We start from the raw sequence: 11557 nt of genomic DNA, 5'->3' as shown, positions 1-11557 counted from the left end.
GTGGTAAGATGTGGCAAGCTCATAGAGACTTATCCAAAGCGACTTGGAGCTGTGATAGCCGCATAAGGTGGATCTACAAAGTATTGACTTCAGGGGGGGTGAATAGTTATGCACATTGACTTTTTCTGTTATTTTGTCCTATTTGTTGTTTGCTTCACAATAAAAAAAAAACACCTTCAAAGTTGTAGGCATGTTCTGTAAATTAAATGATATAAATCCTCAAACAATCCATGTTAATTCCAGGTTGTGAGGCAACAAAACATGAAAAATACCAAGGGGGTGAGAACTTTTGCAAGGCACTGTAGCTTACTCTGATTTCACCGCACACTGTGAGCTTTTCAGACTGTGCACTAGAAGCTGCAGCAAGTCAGAGCCCACCTTATTTCTTGGCTGGATGACATCCAGCATTGTCTATTCCAGTGTTTCTCAACTCCAGTCCTCAAGGCGCCCCAACAGGTCATGTTTTCAGGGTTTCCATTTTTTTTTCTTTTTTTGCACAGGTGATTTGATCAGTTTCACTGCCTTAGTAATTACCACAGCCGTTTCATCTGAGGGAAATCCTGAAAACATGACCTGTTGGAGCACTTTGAGGACTGGAGTTGAGAAACACCGATCTATTCTATCCTCTCCAGCCTTTCTTCTCGGCCTTTTGGCTAAGATCAAGTGTAGTATGTGTTCTCATCAATCAGTAGGGGTGCTACACCGTCATTCTGCCCTTATGGTAGGAATGGCTGGCTGTATAGTATCCCTGCTGGTATGATGGGGGGTCTGAAAGCTCGTACCAGCTGGAACAGAAACTGGGGTGCCCACAGGCTGTTGCGGCACAGGAGTAATTCCCCCGGGGCACAGTTCCTCCTGGTTTGAGTGGATCTACCTTGTTTGGCCATAGGTTGGGAAGGCAGAGAGTCTGCAGTGTTTGTGCCCCCTGGGAGTGTTCGCCCTAATGGTGGGTTTAGTAACACATGGGTGTGGGACCCCACTATGAGAACAGGCACATGATTACAGCCAGCGCTGTATTATGGCCTAGGCCGACAAGGCCCAGGCCTAGGGCGGCACTTCACAGGGGGGCGGCAAAAAAGCCTCCCCCCCGCACAAAAAAAGTACCACCTCACACTGCGCTGCCAAACTGCAAATCAGTGCAGTGCGACCTTCATCAGGGCAGGCAGAAGGAGCAGCTTCACCAGTGGGCCAGGGGGTCCTGCACCAATCCAGAGGCGGCATAATGTCACTAGCAGCGGTGGAAGAGGGGCCTGCATGATCTGGAAGTCCCGGCAGACGAGGATGCTGGAGGCGCTGTATAAGTCGGCAGGAGGCGGAGTTTCTGGCTCTCTGTGCGGAGGTCAGGGGGGAGATCTACTGGGGGAGAGGAAGAAGCCGAGTGGAGTGGTCACAAAGAAAACTGTCAGCACCAACACAGATGGCACCAGGTGAGGCTGACAAGCACAGCACAGAGGTGACAGGCAGGGACACCTTGCTCTGTATCGTATGTGACAAAACCTTCTATAAAAAAGGCAGTGCTAAAAAATATGCATCAATACATACAAGTAAATAATGTGCACACTGAGTTGTTATCACATGGGATTGGCCAGGCACCAGCTATTTATTCACTGTTTTTTATGGTGAAGGGATCCACCACCAATCCATCAACTGTTTATGGACTCATATTTTGTTTTTTGATTGCAATTATCCACTCAGGCACTCTGAGTGCTATATGGGACATCTGATTTTATTGCACTTTATTTAATCTATACTAATCTATACTTTTTACTTGCTGTGTTTGCACATGATTATTATGTTTGTCACTATTATACGCTGACCCACCTTCAGTTTTAAACTGTTTGCACATATCAAGCTCACTGCAGGAATACCTTTACATTTATATTTACTTGTACGTATTTATGCATATTTTTTTTAGCACTGCACTTGCACTTTTTATAGAAGGTTTTGTCACATACTATACACTGGCCGATATTCAACGGCGCAGCACCATTATTATATACTTCAATGCCCTCAGTCTCTGACTGTTCCTTGTGCCATGCCCGCAGTCCCTGACCGTCCCTTGTGCCATGCCCACAGCCTCGGACTGTCCCTTGTGCCATGCCCACAGTCTCGGACTGTCCCTTGTGCCATGCCCACAGTCTCGGACCATCCCTTGTGCCATGCCCACAGTCTCGGACCATCCCTTGTGCCATGCCCGCAGTCTCGGACCATCCCTTGTGCCATGCCCGCAGTCTCTGACCATCTCTTGTGCCATGCCCGCATTCTCTGACCGTCCCTTGTGTCATGCCCGCTGTCTCTGTGGGCTGTGATGTAAGGGGGAGCCCTGTGAACTCTTGTGTAAAGAAAGGGCTGTGGTTACCAGAGACCCCCTTACATTAGAATTTCCCTTTACACCAGAGTCTGCAGCAGTCCCTTTTACATCAGAATTGTCAGAGTTCTGCTTTACATCGGGGGTCCAAAGAGTTCCCCCTTACATTGTAAAGAAGAACCCTGTGCTGGGTTTTATTAGCCTGGCCTTCATGTAAATGGAGAAATCTGTTTATTGCTAGCACGTTATGAAAAACTTACTCTAGAACAAAGCCCAACAGTACCGTGATATTACCGCTGAAATGGCTGACATCTACCTGGTCTTCATTCCAGGTTTGCAGCCTCCAGCTACATGAGTGGCCAGGGACACGATGACGTCACTCCCGCTCATGTTCGCGGGAGCCGCCATTTCTGGCAAAGGCTCTGAAGGTCCAGCACTGTAAGCTGGACCTGCAGAGCGCATGCGCCGATGGTGTCAACGGCTGCACGCACTCTGAATATCTCCTAAACGGTGAAAGTTTAGGAGATATTCATAGTACCTACAGGTAAGCCTTACTATAGACTTACCTGTAGGTACAAGTGGTAGTACAGGGTTTACTACCACTTTAGGGGGTGTGTGATTTTAGTTAGGCCTAGGGCAGCACAAAACCTAAATACACCACTGATTACAGCACCACAAGCTTTTTCCTGCACTGCCCCTCTATGGGCTGGGCCTTCTGGCTAAGTCCAGGGCAATTCTTGCTACCAGGCCTCAGGGCCTAGTCAGTGCACATTTCACGGTCACTTTATTTACTTAATTTTTCTCCTCACGTTTGTTACCTTTCAATTTTGTGTGTGTTTTTCTCAACGGATTGGGGGGTGTGAGTCCTCGGGCTTGCCCTGAAGTCTAGGGGGTGGTCATCAGGTTCCTTCCTCCTCTGAACCTGGGGGGCATCTCTCTTAGAGCCCCTTGACCTAGTACTTGGTGGTTGGCTTTAGCTGGTCACCAGGAGAGGGGTGGACCAAGTTTGTAACCCTGTCCCTGTCAGGAACCTTGCACCCCGGGGGTTCAGGGAAAGGCCCTACCCCTTTAGGGGGTGGAAAAAAAGCACACCCTTAAGTACAATAATCTGTGTGTGTTTAACATACATTTTTTTTTGTACAATTAACAGTTTTTCTTTTTTTCAGCACCACCGTAGAGTAAAAAAAAAAAACAAACCTCCCCATCCTGACTGTCCCCAGCCTGCCTCTTTCATTCGTGGGATTTCAGCTCTTTCACCGGTCCTATGGAATCCCAGCATCACATGAATGGAAATGCAGCCTGTCTAGGAACGTTAACTCCACCATACTAACAGCCACCCATCAAGGCATGTGCACACCTCAAAATAGCCAGGTCACTGTTTGCATTAGGGCTAAGGGTGCTGGAGAGGAGTACTGAGTCAGGGTGCTAGGATGTTTTCAGGAAGCCATGTACAGCACCCTGCTGGTCCCTCCTGCTAGCCATGGTCTGACAGCACTGCATAGAGAAATGCAGAGACCCAGCAATGACATCACTGGTTCTAAAATAGGGTGACAGAAGACTGAAGCAATTCTTTCTCATGCCTGCAGCAAACCAATGACACTGACTAGAACTCAAAGATGACATTTTTATAATAAAATGTGGAGCTTTTCTAAAAAAAATGATACTGTGTATATTGTGACATGTTAAGGATGTAAGTTGAAAAGTTCATGCTGTACACAATCCCACAGTAGGATGATAGGTACATGGCAGCCGTGGCACCACAGATTTTTTTTAGCCATACAGGACCCCTTTATTAACCACCTGACCTCCAGAAGTTTTACCCCCCTCTACGAACAGACCATTTTTTGCGGTTTAGCACTGTGCTATTTTAACTGGCAATTTCCAAGTCATGCAACTCTGTACCCAAATTCAATTTATGTAATTTTCTTTTCCACACAAATAGAGCTTTCTTTTGGTGGTATTCCTACTTTCTGTTATAAAACATGTCCAAATAAAGTCAAATTTCTTCATAAATTTAGGCCAAAATGTATTCTGTTAAATGTCTTTGGTAAAAAAAAAATATAATACCAATAAGTGTATATTAACCACTTCCCGGGCAGCTGCCACAGATATACTGCGGCAGGTTGGCTCCCCTCCACGAAATCTACGTATCGGTACGTCGGCCCGTGCACTAGCTTTTACAGGCACGTGCATGTGCCCGCCGTGTGCCACGGGGGCTCACCCTCGGATCCAGCAGACAGCAATCGTGGGAAAAAGAGGCAGAACGGGGATCTGCCTTTGTAAACATGGTCGATCCCCATTCTGACAGGGGAGGAGAGAGAGATCAGCTGTTCCTAGTGATCAGGAACAGCGATCTCTCTCTTCTCCCATACAGTCCGTCCCCCATACAGTTAGAAACACCTCCCTAGGGAACACTTAACCCCTTCCCTGTCAGTGTCATTTATACAGTGATCTGTGCATTTTTATAGCACTGATCACTGTATTGGTGTCACTGGTCACCAAAAAGTGTCACTTAGGGTCAGATGTGTCTGCTGCAATGTTGCAGTCCCGCTAAAAATTACAGATCACCGCTATTACTAATAAAAACAATAAAAAAAAAAAAAATCATTCCCCTATTTTGTAAACGCTATAACTTTAGCGCAAACCAATCAATAGACGCTAATTGCAATTTTTTTTACCAAACATATGTAGCAGAATACATGGCCTAAACTGATGAATAAATTAGTTTTTTTTTATATATTTTTTTGGATATGTATTATAGCAGAAAGTACAACATATTGTTTTTGGTTTTGTTTATTTTGTTTATTATGCAAAAAATAAAACCGCAGAGGTGATCAAATACCACCAAAAGAAAGCTCTATTTGTGGGAAAAAAGGACACAATTTTGTTTGGGTACAACGTCGCACAACTGCGCAATTGTCAGTTAAAGCGGGGTTCCACCCAAATTTTGAACAATATCTGTATGTATTCTCTTCCTTGCCTAGATGCTGACATGCCGTTTAAAAAAATTTAAATCGCCGTAATTACCTTTTATTTTTCTATTCTTCTTTGCACTTCCTGGTTCTCCTCCCGTGGGAGTAGGCGTGTTTCTAGCCTCTCCCAGACTCCTGGGAGCTAGTCTCAGGCTTCCTAGGATGCCACTGAGCATGTGCGGGAACGAGCGGTGAATGCTGGGAGCACAGCATTCACCACATCCAGGAAATAAATGCTTGTGGGCTTCAAATGCCCACAATGAAGATGGAAACCGCCTGCAGTGAATAATATAAGTTATTCTTTCCGACGAAATCTGACACAGGCGGACATATTACACACAATATGTGAGTATGTAATGCTGAGAAGAAAAGTTTGTGAATGAACGAAAAAAAAACGATAGATAGGTGGACCCCCGCTTTAAAGTGACGCAGTGCCGTATCGCAAAAATTGGCCTGGTCATTAAGGGGGTAAATCCTTTCAGGGCTGAAGTGGTTAATCGGTTTGTGTGAAAGGTTTAGCGAATATAAAACTATGGTATATATATTTGAAAATTGACCAATCCTGATGTACTGATCAGGAACACTGACTGGTGACAGTATGAAAAAAAAAAAGATAGAAAATTTTTATTAAATTTTTTTACATACTTTTATCAGAGTACCATGTGATAGCTGTGGGCTAATCACAGCATCACAATACTAAGCGCAGCTTTTATTTATGAAATCCATTAATAACAATTGTGTTTACGTTGGGATCATGTAATCCTCCAGGCCGATCAAAGCATCACTGCACATGTGCCGAGCTATGTACAGGTATGGCTTGGCCTGCAGCTACTGCACGCCTGCCGTAAATCTACTGTGGGCAGGCAAGTCGTTAAAGCGGTAGTAAATAAACAAAAAAAAAAATTCCCCTGCATGTTAATGTCATAATGTGCTAGTATGCACCACTTTATGAAAGACTTACCTTAAAACGAAGGCCTCCAGCGGCACACTGTCACCACTGCTGGGGCTTCCATCCTCACTAAGGAGGAGCTCCGGCTTGTTCACACAGCCCACGTGCAGAGCCCGCCAGGATGTCGGCACTGCGCTAATCACAGGCAGTAAGACATTTCCCGACACAGTGCCGACTTCCTGGCGGGCTCTGCACGTGGGCTGTGCGAACATGCCGGAGCTCATCCTTAAAGAGGAGTTCCACCCAGGGGCTCCATTAAAAAAAAAAAAAAAATTAAAAGTCTTCACAGCCTGGCACCCACTGCGCATGCGCGAGCGGCGCTGCGCGCCGTGATTGGCCGCTCAGTCACCTGGGACCTGTAATGGGTCCTAGATGATTGACAGGAGGGAGGGAGCAGAGCCAAGCCCTTCCTGTGCTGAGGGGGAAGTGATGTCACCAGCCCAGGCAAAGGAAGAGGCAGACTACGAGGGACCACCTAGCAACAGGCATTTAGAGGTAAGTAAAAAAAAATAAAAATATCCAAATTTTTTTTGTTTTGTTTTTTTTAGAATTTTTCAGGTATTTTTGTTTTTTTGGGTGGAACCCCCTTTTAATCTTCGCCTGGTCTTTCTTCTGGGTTTGCGGGCTCCGGCCATTTGAATGGCTGAGCTGCGCTGATGTCACTCCCACATACGCGAGGGAGCCTCGAATTGTGGGACAGCACTTTGAATGGATGGTACCCGCTGCTACAAATGGGAATATCTCCTAAACCAGTGATGGTGAACCTTGGCACCCCAGATGTTTTGGAACTACATTTCCCATGATGCTCAACTACACTGCAGAGTGCATGAGCATCATGGGAAATGTAGTTCCAAAACATCTGGGGTGCCAAGGTTCACCATCACTGTCCTAAACGGTACACATTTAAGAGATATTCCTTGTACCTACCGGTAAGCTTTGTTATGAGCTTACCTGTATGTACTAGTGATCAAGCCATGTTTACTACCACTTTAAGGTGAGAGATTAAAGAAATGTTTCCTCCTGCCTGCAGCAGACCAACATCATCACAGTCTAGGGAAAGTCAGTGCCTGGAGCTCATGGACATCTTATAAATGATAAAAGATGGGGCTTTTCTGAAAAATTACACTGCTCCTGTATATTGTGATATACCAGGAATTTGTTCATTGATTTTCACAGAATATCTTGCTAAGGATGAGCTCTGACGTGTTCGCACAGCCCACGTGCAGAGCCCGCCAGGCAGTCGACGCTGTGCTGCGCTAATCACAAGCAGTGAGACATTTCCTGATCTCTGCAGCCGCACATCAGGACAATGTCTCACTGCTTGTGATTAGCGCAGCGTCGACTTCCTGGCGGGCTCTGCACGTGGGCTGTGCGAACACGCCGGAGCTCATCCTTATATCTCGCCCATTCCTTGTAAATATCTTCTATTATAAGTGCTGTCAGGGTTAATACAGATAGTAATTCTGGACTGGCTTTTTGGCCAGACGTTCCCCCCTAAATATGTGTCTATCTCATAGCTTTGTCTCATTTTTTTTTTTTCAGCAATCAACGGTTATCTATAATTTTCTTTTTTTCTTTTCAGAGCAACAGCTGCATTGTCATGTTCTATTCCCCTGATGAAGCCAATGTTTTGGCGAAACTAGTAGGGACTCACTAACTTGCTGTTGTAATGTACCACCACCTCACATTTTGATCAATTTATTACTGTATCATGCTCCCCTAATATGTATGTTTTTTATGAACTCTTTTTTTTAATGAATTGTAATAAAGTTTATATTTTTTTACCTATATTGTATTAATCTACTTTTTGGCACCGTAATAATCCCTCCCTCCTCAAGCTCTGGGCTCTGTCCTTGCTCAGCACTTTCTGCACTCTCTAGATGTCATTCCGAATAGCAGCAATCATACAAACCACTTAGGACAGACGGTTGTAGGGTTGTGTATGAGATAAAGTAGTGCTCCCTGCTCTGCTTTCAGACTCGTTGTCCATGTAAACCTGCACAATGCAGACAAATGTAATCTGGATTATGAAGAAAGCAGGTAAAAGAAAACTCTTCCCCCAGAGCGTCCCCAGGGAGGAAATACTACAATGTTTTGTGTGACTACACTTAAAAAACGGATCTGCTAGACCAGCGGTGCACAGCGGGACCTGTACTGAGGGTCAGAAATCTGTCAGGATTTGCAGCTCAGAAAAATGACATCCAGGGATCTGAGCATTTAAAGGACTGAAAAGAACCTAAAGCTTAGCTCCAGCCTTCCCTTCAGTTCTCGCACAGTCATACTCCTCTCCTGTACTGAAACTGCTTACACTGATTTCATTGTGAGAAGCTCACAGTGTGCATTAGAAACCGCAGCAAGTCAGACAGAGCCCACCTCATTTCCTGGCTGAAGGATATCCAGCATCATCTAGCTCTTTACTCCCCAGTTTGACTGTCACTGGCCTGCCCTTTTCATGCATTGGATTTCAGTTCTTTCAATCACGGAGGCTCAGCATCACCTGGGGGCATTACCTAGGACAGCCTGTATGTAAATGTATCCTGCATAGGAAAACCCACTCTTCCAGACTAACATCCACCCATCAAGGCATTTTAAAGGGGTTGCAAAAGTTTTATTTTATTTTTTTTAAATAACAAACATGTTATACTTGCCTCCCGTGTGCAGGGGTTTTCTATAAAGTGGTCCCGACCTCCTCTTCTGGGGTCCCTCCGTGGTGCTTCTGGCTCTTCATCTTCATCAAGTGCCCCCACGGAGAGCCGCTTTCTATGGGGGCAACTGTGCGGGCATGCTCCCGAGTCCTGCTGCTGCTTCCATTGACACAGACAGCAGGACTCAGCCCCACCCCCTGCTTCCGTGTCACTGGATTTGATTGACAGCAGTGGGAGCCAATGGCTCCTGCTGCTATCAATCTATACCAGGGATATGTAATTAGCGGACCTCCAGCTGTTGCAGAACTACAAGTCCCATGAGGCATAGCAAGACTCTGACAGCCACAAGTATGACACCCAGAGGCAGAGGCATGATGGGACTTGTAGTTTTGCAACAGCTGGAGGTCCGCTAATTGCATATCCCTGCTCTATACAATGAGGACCCAAGACAGCGGCTGGAGCTGCTGTGCTCGTCCCCATCACTGGAACAATTGGGCTCAGGTAAGTAAAAGGGGGCCTCTGGGGGGCTGCTGCATTACAGAAGGTATTTCACCTAGAATGCATTAAGGTGAGAAACCTTGAGGCTGGGTTCACACCTATGCAAATTGGATGTGGACAGGAGATTGTGAGCTCTAAATGGATCAGGTTCACATATCTCCATTGCGGCTGCACAGAAGTGCTGTGCGTCTTTGGCTCAGTTTCAGGGCTGAATTCAGGTAAAAATGCGGCCTTAATTCGTCTCTGTAACAGAGAACAGGGACTCACCGGACCCCCTGCTGCCTGCAAGCCGCATCCGTCGGAGATGTGATCCCAGTCTGAGGGTTTGCAACCCCTTTAAAATTTCAAACCCCCTACAAGAGCCGGAACGCTGCCTGCCTCAGGGCTGAGGGCTTTTGAATGAAGTACTGAGGCTGGTTGCTATGATGTTTTCAGGAAACTATGTAAAAAGTAATTTAGTTGGCAAAAATATTTTTGATGACAAAATTAACACCGGTACTGGAGATTTTCGTCGACTAAAATATGACTAAAACAATTCAGATGACTAAAATACGACTAAAACTAAAATGGCATTTTAGTCAAAAGACTATGACTGAAATTAATCGAAATTTGACGTCAAAATTAACACTGATGTACAGCACCCTGCCAGCCTCTCCCACCACCCATGGTCTGTCTGCTCTGCACAGAGAAGCACAGAGACCCAGTTATGATCTGGAATGGCAAAATATAAGCAGTTAAAACTTCAGAAAGTCTTTTGCATTCTTAGGCAAGCTATAAATCATGTGAATTTCTTGATTCCCCCATCAACAAAGAATCCCTCCCATGGAGCTATTGTGTTCTCCCAGCTGGGAGCTGTCCCTAAAAATCCAAACTGCTGATTGATGAATCGACTTGGGTTCAATCGGCTTGCCCATAGATGGATTGAATCTCGGGCGGTCCCTGCTGAACCAGTCGAGATTAGATTCATTCATCTATGGCCGAATTTAGGGTCAAGCAGCGAGGACCTCATGAAAGGTGTTCCTCCTTCCTTACATCAGCAACAATACCACCGGGATCCATGTTCTGGTGTACCATGTGTAAGAGCAAGCTAATTCTCCTTTAATATACATTGTAGCAAGCATTCGGTATAGTTTATGGTCTCTGTTCCATGCTTCCTTGCCTTTGCTGATGCCTGCTTGCTTGGCTTGGTCTGGCTTGTTTACCACATTTCTGTGCCTTTGCCCCTTACCTTGATTCTAGCGTCTGACCATTTAACCTGCAACTATCCTGACTTGGGTTTTGTCCTCTGTCCGTGAGACTATGCTACTGCCTGCCCTTGACCTTGAACCTCTGAGGCTTGTTTATACTTTGGCTCTTTAAAGAGGAGGGCCAGTCAAAAAAAAAAAAAAAATTTAAAGTCAGCAGCTACAAATACTGCAGCTGCTGACTTTTAATTGGACACTTACCTGTCCCAGGGTCCAGCGATGCGGGGGATCGAAGCCCCGCCCGTCTCCCCCTCCGTTCAGTGGCGCCGGCATTGCAACTGTTGGCGCCGGGCTGTGGCTTCACGGCCTGGCACCCACTGCGCATGCGCGAGCGGCGCCGCGCACCGTGATTGGCCGCTCAGTCACCTGGGACCTGTAATGGGTCCCAGATGATTGACAGGAAGGAGGGAGCAGAGCTGAGCCCTTCCTGTGCCGAGGGGGAAGTGATGTCACCAGCCCAGGCACTGGAAGAGGCAGACTACGAGGGACCCCCTAGCAACAGGCATTTAGAGGTAAGTAAAAAAAAAAAAAATATCCAAATGTTTTTTTAAATTTTTTTTTAGGCACAATCATGACTTTTTTTTTTAAGGGTGGAATACCACTTTAAGCAACCCACTGAGCCTGTCCTGCCTGACCTGTGCCATCATGTGATCCATCACAAGACATCTTAGTTACCTTGCTTCAACCTCTGCACAGATTCTCTTGTTTTACATTTCAGGCGTCACCATTGCTAGAGGTATCAGACCCTTCACATCAGCATCAACCAAGATACATGACACTAAGACTATGCGTGCAGAATGTCTATGTACCCGTCCCATCTCCCCATGTGACCTACATTCCGTGGCAGTATCAGGACAATAATTGTGCATCTTTTTTAGAAATAGCTGCCTTGGCACAAACAGGTGCTGCAATTTCACGTCCTCGCTGGAAATACATCAACC

At 45.9% G+C, this 11557-nt stretch overlaps 1 pseudogene; it reads left to right on the top strand.

The window, feature by feature from the left end:
- Window positions 1-633: 633 nt before the first annotated feature.
- Window positions 634-751, top strand: LOC141111525 (U2 spliceosomal RNA; annotated as a pseudogene).
- Window positions 752-11557: the final 10806 nt, after the last annotated feature.

The sequence above is a fragment of the Aquarana catesbeiana genome, linkage group LG10, assembly GCF_042186555.1.
Source record: "Aquarana catesbeiana isolate 2022-GZ linkage group LG10, ASM4218655v1, whole genome shotgun sequence".
In the NCBI taxonomy this organism is placed as follows: Eukaryota; Metazoa; Chordata; class Amphibia; order Anura; family Ranidae; genus Aquarana; species Aquarana catesbeiana.
This window is presented reverse-complemented; position numbering and strand designations above follow the sequence as displayed.